The following is a 9,890-nucleotide window of genomic DNA, read 5'->3' on the forward strand; positions in this document are numbered from 1 at the left end:
CCGTATATATCCTTACTGCTATCGGTAAAAGCAATCAGTTTATATTCTCCATTTCTCTGGCCAACAAATCTTCTAATTCCGAGGCTGGGAGAGGAATTTGCCTGTCGACATATGTTTTTCCATTCTTTAATTTCTGCATCCGGCAATTTGGAGTCCCAGGTACAGGACGAATCACATTGTAATTTATGTAGAAAAGAGCCGTGCTTGATTCAGAATGGGCAAAGTAAAGCCAAATACATCATAGTGACTGGCAATAGTTTTCAAAACATTCCTCTTTGTATTTGCCTCACCATCTAAAACTAGAGGCTTAGTGGATAGGGTATCATCAACTCAATCCCATAAGAGCCCCCCAAAAAATAAAAAAATCTGACTAATCTGCTAGTTTGTTTTTCTGCTCCAGAGCTGTTATCAATTTCCTCTGAATTTCAGTATCATTTGTTACAAACTGCTGAAGATAAAATTTATAGGGCTCAAATATTCCTTTTAACTCTTGAAAGGCCCACTTCAATTTTTCACTATTATTTACAGTAATACTGCCATTATCCATATATATTAATGAATAAATGTGTCTTTTAAGCAAATTTACCTGGTCATCATCATCAGTGTCAATCATCAAAATTTTATATAGTCCAAGTAATAATATGCATGGGGAACAAACAAGACCAAATGGAAGTCTTAAGCTACGATATTGCAACAATACTGTAATCTCCTTTCTGTACATTACGATGCCATAGAAAAAGTAACTTGCTGGAATCTAGATCAGAGAGGCATATGTTGAGAAAGGCTTTTTTAATATCAAAAAACACAGGAGTTTGGAATCAAAGCGGTAGCTGTAATAAAGCTGTGGTGATCTTTTGGTTAAAACAAGGTCCACTCAACATAGCTTGATTGTGACTCATGGTTACTCCCTGTAAAGGATTATTTTCACATAAATTAGATAAAAATACTACTCGGCATTTTGTAGTGTCACACTCTGGTTTAAATACTGCCATGTGGGCCAAGAAACTGTGATTTGGATTTTTCCTCTAAGTACTGATCAAGGTTGTCAATTCTTTCTATAATGCCTAGTTCCATATTGCTCTCTAAAGCATTGGTCGATTATTTCAACTTACTCCATCACCTTGAGTATCTTTGGAAATTTTGAATTTAGAATTTTAGTTAGCTAGAGTTTTATTTTGCCCTAAAAAAAAGCAAATGCTTCACTTTGTGATTCCAGATTAGTGGCATGATTAACCTGCCGTCTTCATTACGCCTTGTATTTTGAAGAACATAATTTATTATTCTTTCGTTTTCAACTACCTTACGGGAAATATTTGTGTGTCATAATTTAAGGTATCTGTGCAACACTTATCAAGGATCTCTTGAGTAGCTCTTCCCAAGGAAGCATAGTTGATTCTCCCTGCATCATTCACTATTGTTATCCTGCCTTCACTTTCAGTCAGATCATCACAATCTAGGAGAGGATCTAAAGAATTATGACTTGAAAGGGCAAGATCCTCACAGGTATACAAAGGCACTTTAGCTTTTGTCTCTTTCTTCCCCAAAACAATGGAGGGAGGTGCTTCAAATTGCTCCAAATTTGATCTGTGTTACCCACTAGCATTACACCTGCGGCAGTCAAGGAATAAACCGATGGTGCATCATTCTCATTACCCCAAAATGAAAACTGTTGTTTTTCAGGAAGACAATAAGCAAAATTTGACCCAAGAATAAAATCTATGTTATTAATTTCATCTTTTCCGTCCTTCAAGAAATCATCAGCCAAGGAATATCCCCTGTTCATAAATTCCCGAACAATTTTCTGCAAGCCAGGCAATTTCAATGAAGTGTGAATAGAGGGCACACCCGTTGCTTCAATCTCGTAAATATGATCTCCAATCGTCAAAGGCACTTTGTAAGACTTAGTATGATAAACTTTGAAAGAGTTAAATCCATTGATTTTGATTCTGAGATCAGAATTTATGACAGGCAAGTTTTCATACTTTGCCCTCTCCTCTGTTATGAAGTTTGACTGACACCCGCTGTCCCTCATGCAACGAATCTTTGTCTCTCCCTGAAGAATGCAAGAAAAGGTAGGGAGTATTGCGTGGCTACAGTCTGTGACTTGAACGACTCAGAAAATTTCTCAACAAATATCATGCTTGAATTACTCTCCTTCACAACTCGATCACTTTGTTTAGAATTTTCCTTTTTCAATTTTACATTACTTTGACCACTTTCCCTCAGGACTCCACTGCTTTCTTGGCTCATGCATAGAAACTTGAAGTGCCAAGCGCCACAATCGCAACGCTTCCGGAAGTGAAATTTGCAGGTATCCTCATTATGATCCAACCTACCACATTTTATACAAGCCTTCAAATTTCTTAGCTTGTTGATTTTTAACCTAGGTTCAGGATACTTTTCACACTTGTGAATGGGATGAGAGGAGTCACCATCCTCATTACATAAAGGACACACTTTGAAAACGTTGAGTGACGGGCCTGTTTGGTAATTAACATTTGCAGCAAAACTCGTAGCTCTCTTAGGACAAAGTTCTCTTGCTTTCTGCTTAATTTTATACTGTCGTTGACTGGTTAAGTACCTTTCAGTGGCTTCAAAAAATTTATCTCCTATCTGATTCATAGATGACCTGATTTCGTTGGTGATATGAATTAAATGAGACTGGAAGTTCTCATTCAAACCATGCCAGGCAAAACACTGTAAAATATCCTCTGAGGTTATTTTCAAAGCGCTAATGGATCCGCAAATAGAATTAATTTTCCCTATGTACTCAAACGGTTCTGTATTGTAATCAAGCTTCAGATTCGACATTTGTTTGATGACGTTGAATTTTCTAGTGGCGGGAGACGCTAAAGCATTCAACAAAAGCTCTCTTGCTACGTTATAAGAATGCTGTATGCTGTCCAGGGAATTTATCAAAGATAAGGCACGCCCTGAAATTTGCTGTTTCAAAAGTAAGAATTTATCGTAGTCAGAATAACTGAAGCATTTCGTCGTATCTTCAAATTGCTGAAAGAACCTAATAAGATCCTCTCCCTCTTCAACTTGCAAAAATTTAGGTAAAGGGGCAGTTGCGCTCTTAAGCATGCTGCTAAATGTGCTTCTAGAAACTTCTGGACTGGAAGGATTTGGACTGGATGTAGCCAGATGAGACAAAGTAGACAAACATTCACTGATCTTATCTTCATACTTACAACATTCTTCAATTTCTTTATCATTTTCAGCTATGGCTTTCGTCTCATCCTCGGAGTTTAATTCTCATTTCAGGGTTCGAATGACCGAGTCGGCCTTTTCAAGCTCATCCTTGAGTCTTTGCAATTTTCTAACAAGGCAGTCTCTCTCCTGAGGAGTATTATTACCAAAACTGTCTAATTCAGAATGAATACGGTTGACCTGTCCTCGATAGTTAGCCCTAGAACTAATAAGAAATTTAAAGTCTTTTGACATGCCTGCGATCCCTTTACAAACCTAATGAAATGAATATAATCTAGAAAGTCCCAAATGACTCACTCAAAAAAATTGAACTAGACCTCCCGACAGAAAACTGCTCAAGGGGCACAATGAATAGTCGTTAAGACCTCTAACTAAAAGTAACCAGTTGTTAAAAACAACCCTAAATCACCAAAACAATTTCGAATGGCCGAGCGGATAAGAAAACAAAGGACGGAGAAACGGCAACAACTAGCAAATAACCAACATGTCCCTGTTCGGGCGCCATATGGTAAAAATTATGAATTGACAATGAGGATTTAAACCAAAGACGAAGAAAACTATTGAGTTTAATAAGTGTAATTATAAATGTTGAACTGCCGTTTCTCGTCTTGAGAGGAAATCACCCAAAGAGCTGTCTTCGGATGTATGCACCACTTCCTCTCCACAGTAACTCATCTACCATATGTAAAGGACGTTTCTTTAGATCCTGGTCTTTCGTGGTAAGATGATAAGTCCAGTTACTCGTGTTGCCTCTCTCCGAACATGAAATCCTATCGCTCGGCCTAGGTGGAGTTTATCGCTCCATGACACTTGAAAACTCCAGGGTATAAAATAATGTCAGAAAATCTCAAAGGTCTGGTGACACTCCACTCCGGACTGCTTTCTGTGCTGGTCTCTGGACTGGAATCCTGACTCTCCTCCGCTGGAAAAACTGTCCTACTGGCATCTGCCTCTGGCCTGGATTCTGGACCGCTGAATATAAATACTCAAAAGGCAGAGTGAGTGGATATTTAACTGTCAAACTGTCAGTTTCAAGAACTATTCAGGCTCAATAGTAAACAAGTCGCAAATTATCCTATTACCATAAAACAAATTACCATTAAACAAATGCCCATAGTTCCAACCACCACCAAAGTAAACAAAATACATAATGTACTTCTCAATACAAACAGAAACATACGAAAAGCATAAAGATATTTCTTTACACTCCACACCAAGGGTTCTACATTTAATTTTTTGTTAAATGTAGAACTCTGGAATAACTAGAAAAATTTCAGCCTTTTCTTTTACACCAAGTACTACCAAAGATACCAATCATACAAAGAGACTTCGTCAAGCGAAGGCGAAAGCAAACGACAATGGCGGGCTGAGCAGCGAACAACACGTCTTACTCCATTGGCGGCCGAAAGCAAAGTGAATGTTTACCCTCCAGTCGGTCAGAACTCCCGACTATTGGACAAGCAGTTAACTACCGAACCATGATATTGTTATGATACAATAAAGTTTCATACATACTTACCAGCAGATATATACATAGCTATCGACTCCGTCGTCCCCGACAGAAATTCGAATTTCGCGGCACACGCTACAGGTAGGTCAGGTGATCTACCGGCCTGCCGCTGGGTGGCAGGACTAGGAACCATTCGTGTTTTCTAATCAGATTCTCTCTTCCCACTGTCTCCTGCGGGGAGGGCGGGTGGGTCTTCAATCGTTATATATCTGCCAGGTAGTATGTATGAAACTTTATTGTATCATAACAATATCATTTCATACATTCAAACTTACCTGTCAGATATATACATAGCTGATTGACACCCTTTGGTGGAGGGCAAGAGACAGCAACTACTGACTAGACATGTAAACAACATATGTTGTAGTATTTATAGACCTTGGTTCCTCTGTGTTTTCTAGACGAAGGGTCGACTTCCTAGCTATTGCATAGGAGTCTGCTTCGTCTCAAGAGCCTTAGCAAGATAGTGATCTGTGGCGGCCAAGAGTTCTTGTGGGTCTTCCGATGGGGTCTTATCCACTTACTCGGTCGAGCTAATTGGCATTTGTCAATGGTGCTGAATCCGATTATATGACAATATGCCTATGCCTATTGGCATAACTAAGGAGCGCAACACCGATCCCGATCACCTGTTCCTAACATGAGGGTTCACGCTAGAATTGAAAAAGAGTTATCCCCCAAACTCCTTTCAAACCTCAATAAAATTCACTAAGTTAAAATAAATTCAACTCATTATTAAAGGATCAGTGTCGGCTCCTTATCCCAGCAACGTATCTGCTGACACGTATAAACCAAGAGAGAAGGATCTCTCGTAGGTTAACTTGACGTCCTTCGTGTAGTGAGCAGTCAACACATCGTTGCATCTCTCATATGTTAAAGCTAATATGTCTTCCTGACATATTGTTACGAAAAGAACAAGAATTTGCAAAAGCTGCGCACTTCATGAGCTTTAAATTCTCAGCTGTTTGAAGGTATCATCAAGTCACTTATGAAGTGCTTTAGAGATCACCAAGTTTTTCAAAGAAGACTAGGGACTTTCTTTGAACTGGATCTCATCTGGATGAAGCCTAGAGCCTGGCTTGCGCCTGGCTAGCATTTGCGCCGGTTGGCGCTCGTGACCTGCTTTTGGCGCCTCGCCTGGCTGGCGCCTTGCGCTGCCTGGCGATCCTGCCTGGCGCCTCGCGGCCTGGCGGTGCGCCTCCGACACCTTGCCAGAGCCTTGCGCCTGTTTGGAGCCTCGCGCCCTGGCGCGTCTGACTTCCCCACTTGCTGGAGCTTCGAGCTTGTGAAGAGTCTCGAGGAAAAACTGGCGAGTCACATCGGACACTTTTTCCTGATTTGTTCGCCTCTAGTGCACTGCGCCAGGTTGGAGGCCCGCTCCTTCTCCTCATCAGACAATGACAGGTGTTCATATTGACTGTCTTTCTCTGGCGTCTTCACTGCCTGTTTTGGCATTTGGCGCCTGACTGGCACTACCATTGTCCGAAAGTCCTGAAGATCCACCATCGTTTATCAGGAGACTGGAGAAGGGTGGAAGAAATTCTTTCACTTTGAGCGTTTTGGCCTTTCCGGCAAGGGGAGGTGATTTTAGTCAGCTACATCCATTAGGACGATAGGAAATCTAAAACGTCCGAGAGACAAGTCTTCCTCCGAGGAGGATCCTTATTGAATACTTTCGTCCGTTGCTAACGAGTTCTCCTCCTACATGTTGATGAGTTTTCTCGTTGCAGAAGCTTCCCTATCCTTTGCCCGAAGGAAGGGAAGGAGCCTGGAAGTTTAAAGAGATTCTGAGCTGAAAATTGTAGGACTCCTGATTTCTAGCTCTTAATGTATCTCTCTGAACCTTTTGGGAATAGTTTGAGCCCTCATCGCGTTCCCAAGACTCTGTCAGTAAACGTTTAAACCTTGTCTTCTTCTGTAGATGACAACGTCAATACATTACCCGGACAACGAAACCTCTATCTGAAAGCGTTGATCCAGGAATAAAAGGCTTTAGTTCTTTTGCCAAACATACTATGCTGCCAGAACCCATTGCCGAGTCTTCATAGAATTTGATTCCAGATTCTAAAGCCCAAAATTTTCACTTGTCCTTTTGATCGTTTAGGACCAGGAGAAACATTGATGAGGGAGCAGTTCCATCTTGACGGAACACGGAATCTGAGGCCCAAATTAGGATCCCATTCTAAGTATAAGATCTCCTACTCTTATCGTATAGAGGTATTGTATAAGATCCCGAAGATCTTAATTCTCTACTATCTCTAATATTCTTTGTCGAGACAGAGTATATCTTTTTACTGTGTTCATTGATAGCATAAAATACCAAGGTGATTCTTCCCCCTGAAAGGGAAGAAAACCATTATGTGGTTCACAGAGGTATCGGAAGAGGACAGTTTCCCCTTTCCATCTAGCACGATCTGCAGCAACTCTATGTCTTTAACATATTTGAAGGAATTATCAAGCTTCCCTTGAAAAATCCTCTCATTCATATTTACTTCTGGTCAGTCTGCACGCAGACAGACTCAGAGTGGATAGATTTTCCAGGTCCAATATTTATAATAGATTCCAATAAAATCTCTACTCTCTTAGATAAAACCTTCCGACACATGCTGAGAGAAGCATAGATATAAAAGCCTAGATGCCGCATCGGCCAGCCGGACATACGTCATCAAGTCCGCCATCTTGGAGCGGTAATTCAAACAATGCAGCAGGCTGCAGTATGTGACGTTTTTTCGCCACTATTCGCTTAATATTGCACGGATTTTCTTGTCTGATGGTTCGTTGCAAAGCTTACATAATTCCCTACAAGGATCTAATAAAATAAATTTGTTCCTTATTGTTTGAAAGTTAACTTGCAATGACTTTGTTTTAGCAGGTAGGGGGAAGGGGGCCTAGTTGTACACAAATGTTAATATTTACCCATAACTATTGCTGTAAACAATAATTTGAAATGTTGTGATAAGAAACAGATTACTAAAGTAGGCCTACAGCTATGGATCTGTGCAACTTAAGTAAAATCTTTCGTCTCTCGAAGTGCTCTGTTAAAAATCCCCCAATATAATTGTTGGCACAGGCCTACAAGTTTGAGTCATAAAAACCGTAGGGTTGAGTCCTAAAATAAACTACAGTAGCCCTAGATTAACTAGGATTTCTGTGTTGTCTAGCCTTTGCATCTCTGCCTGCTCCTTTGAGCCTGGCGGGGGGGGGGGGGGGGGGGGGGGGGGGGGGGGGGGGTGGGGGTGGGGGGGGGGGGGGGGGGGGGGGGGGGTCTTCCAATTTTTTGAACGGATGCTTCTCAGTGAATTCTGACCTCTAGACCTGGCTTTGGAAAATTTAGGGGGTATCAAGAGACCTTGTCTAGTGGGCAAAAGTGACCTATCTCTAGCCTAATTTTTCACAAAACTACTTTAATTTTCTCAGACTAGGATATATCATTATGGCAATGCATTAACAGTTCAATATAGCTCGTCTCTAGACCTGTGTTGTCAGGACCAAATTATTATACCTTATTTTGGGATAAGGGCCTGGGCCATCTCTATACTTCTACCCTTCAAAGGGGACCCATCTATAGACCAAAATTGCCAAATGAGCCAATCCTGACAAGCAACCTTGTATACCGGTCATAGTACCACCCCCCCCCTACCCCCCCCCCCCCACACACACACACGCCTTTCAGCGTAGGCCACAATCATAAGGCCAGTCTAATAATTTTTTTTCAGCTAACTGTTCATTGGTTGGTCACACATGTATAAATTTAAAGTTTATGGTGGCTTATGGGTCATTAAGCCTATACTTTGAAGTAACACTCTCAAAATGATGCACAATGATTTATTTTCTGATATTTGTTCTTACATTGAATGTATATATAACTTTATGGTACATCATGCATTTATTCATAAATATTCCCAGCAAGTTTAAAACAAGTTTTTTTTTTCATTGCTGTTCCAACAGTTTAATGATACTACATTGTAATGATAATCTATATGCATTGATATGAAATTAGCAGGCTATATCAAAAAACATCAACAAAAACTCATTATGTGCCTTGCTTGGCCATTTAGTTCTTATTACAAGGACCAGAATTAACACTTTTTAATATTACATAGCTATAATGCAGTGAAAGAAATCTTAGAAAACCACAAATTAGTGTCCAACATACAGCGATTTCCACCCTATGACCTAATGGCCCTAAACAATATTGTTTTAACCATTATTTTCGTAGGCTGTCTTATCACAGCATTTCAAATTATTGTATACAGCAATAGTTATGGGTAAATATTAACATTTGTGTACAACTAGCCCCCTTCCCCCTACCTGCTAAAAAACAAAGTCATTGTAAGTTAACTTTCAAACAATAAGGAACAACTTTATTTTATTAGATCCTTGTAGGGAATTATGTAAGCTTTGTAACGAGCCATCAGACAAGAAAATCCGTGCAATATTAAGCGAATGTGGCGAAAACGTCATATACTGCAGACCTGCTGCATTGTTTGAATTACCGCTCCAAGATGGCGGGCCTGATGACGTGCGCCAGCCTATTCAGCTAGCGGCTGATGCGGCATCTAGGCTTTCATATCTATGGAGAGAAGAACATGACCTCTGTGAATCCAACCTTTTTATTGCCAAAATGATGCATTCATCTTCTTTTAACGCCCATTTATCTTAATATCTGTTAAGAATATATATAACTAGGGGAAAAAAGACTAAAGTTTATTCCCCTATTTTAAATTAAGATGGCGTATCTTGCTACCTCTCTTGTTTCGAGGGAAAAGGAAGCAAACTATAAGAAGCAAGTTCGTCTTCTACCTTGCGAAGAGGTCTGTGGATACTTTCCGCAGGTTCTCACAACTCTTTCCAATAAATGTTAAACATACGTTAACAGTTATTATCGTCGATCAAGAAGGTTCTCACGGACGTGCAAAATCCCGCATCGAACCTCGGTAAGGATTCGTTACAGTTCCGTGTTTCTGTTTCAAAGTAGGTTTAAATCGTGCTCTTGCCCAGAATTACAAAATCCTTTATTAATACCGTCACATTGTGGGTAAACAGCATTCATCTAGGAAACTCTTGTAAGGATTAGTATGGAATTCTGTAAAGTTAACCACGGTTGTGCACATAAGGCTTAACCGGTAAACCGTTATTTCTTTAAATGTTGAAGTTTCTACTATCA

Source organism: Macrobrachium nipponense, chromosome 1 (genome assembly GCF_015104395.2).
Source record: "Macrobrachium nipponense isolate FS-2020 chromosome 1, ASM1510439v2, whole genome shotgun sequence".
Classification (NCBI taxonomy): Eukaryota; Metazoa; Arthropoda; class Malacostraca; order Decapoda; family Palaemonidae; genus Macrobrachium; species Macrobrachium nipponense.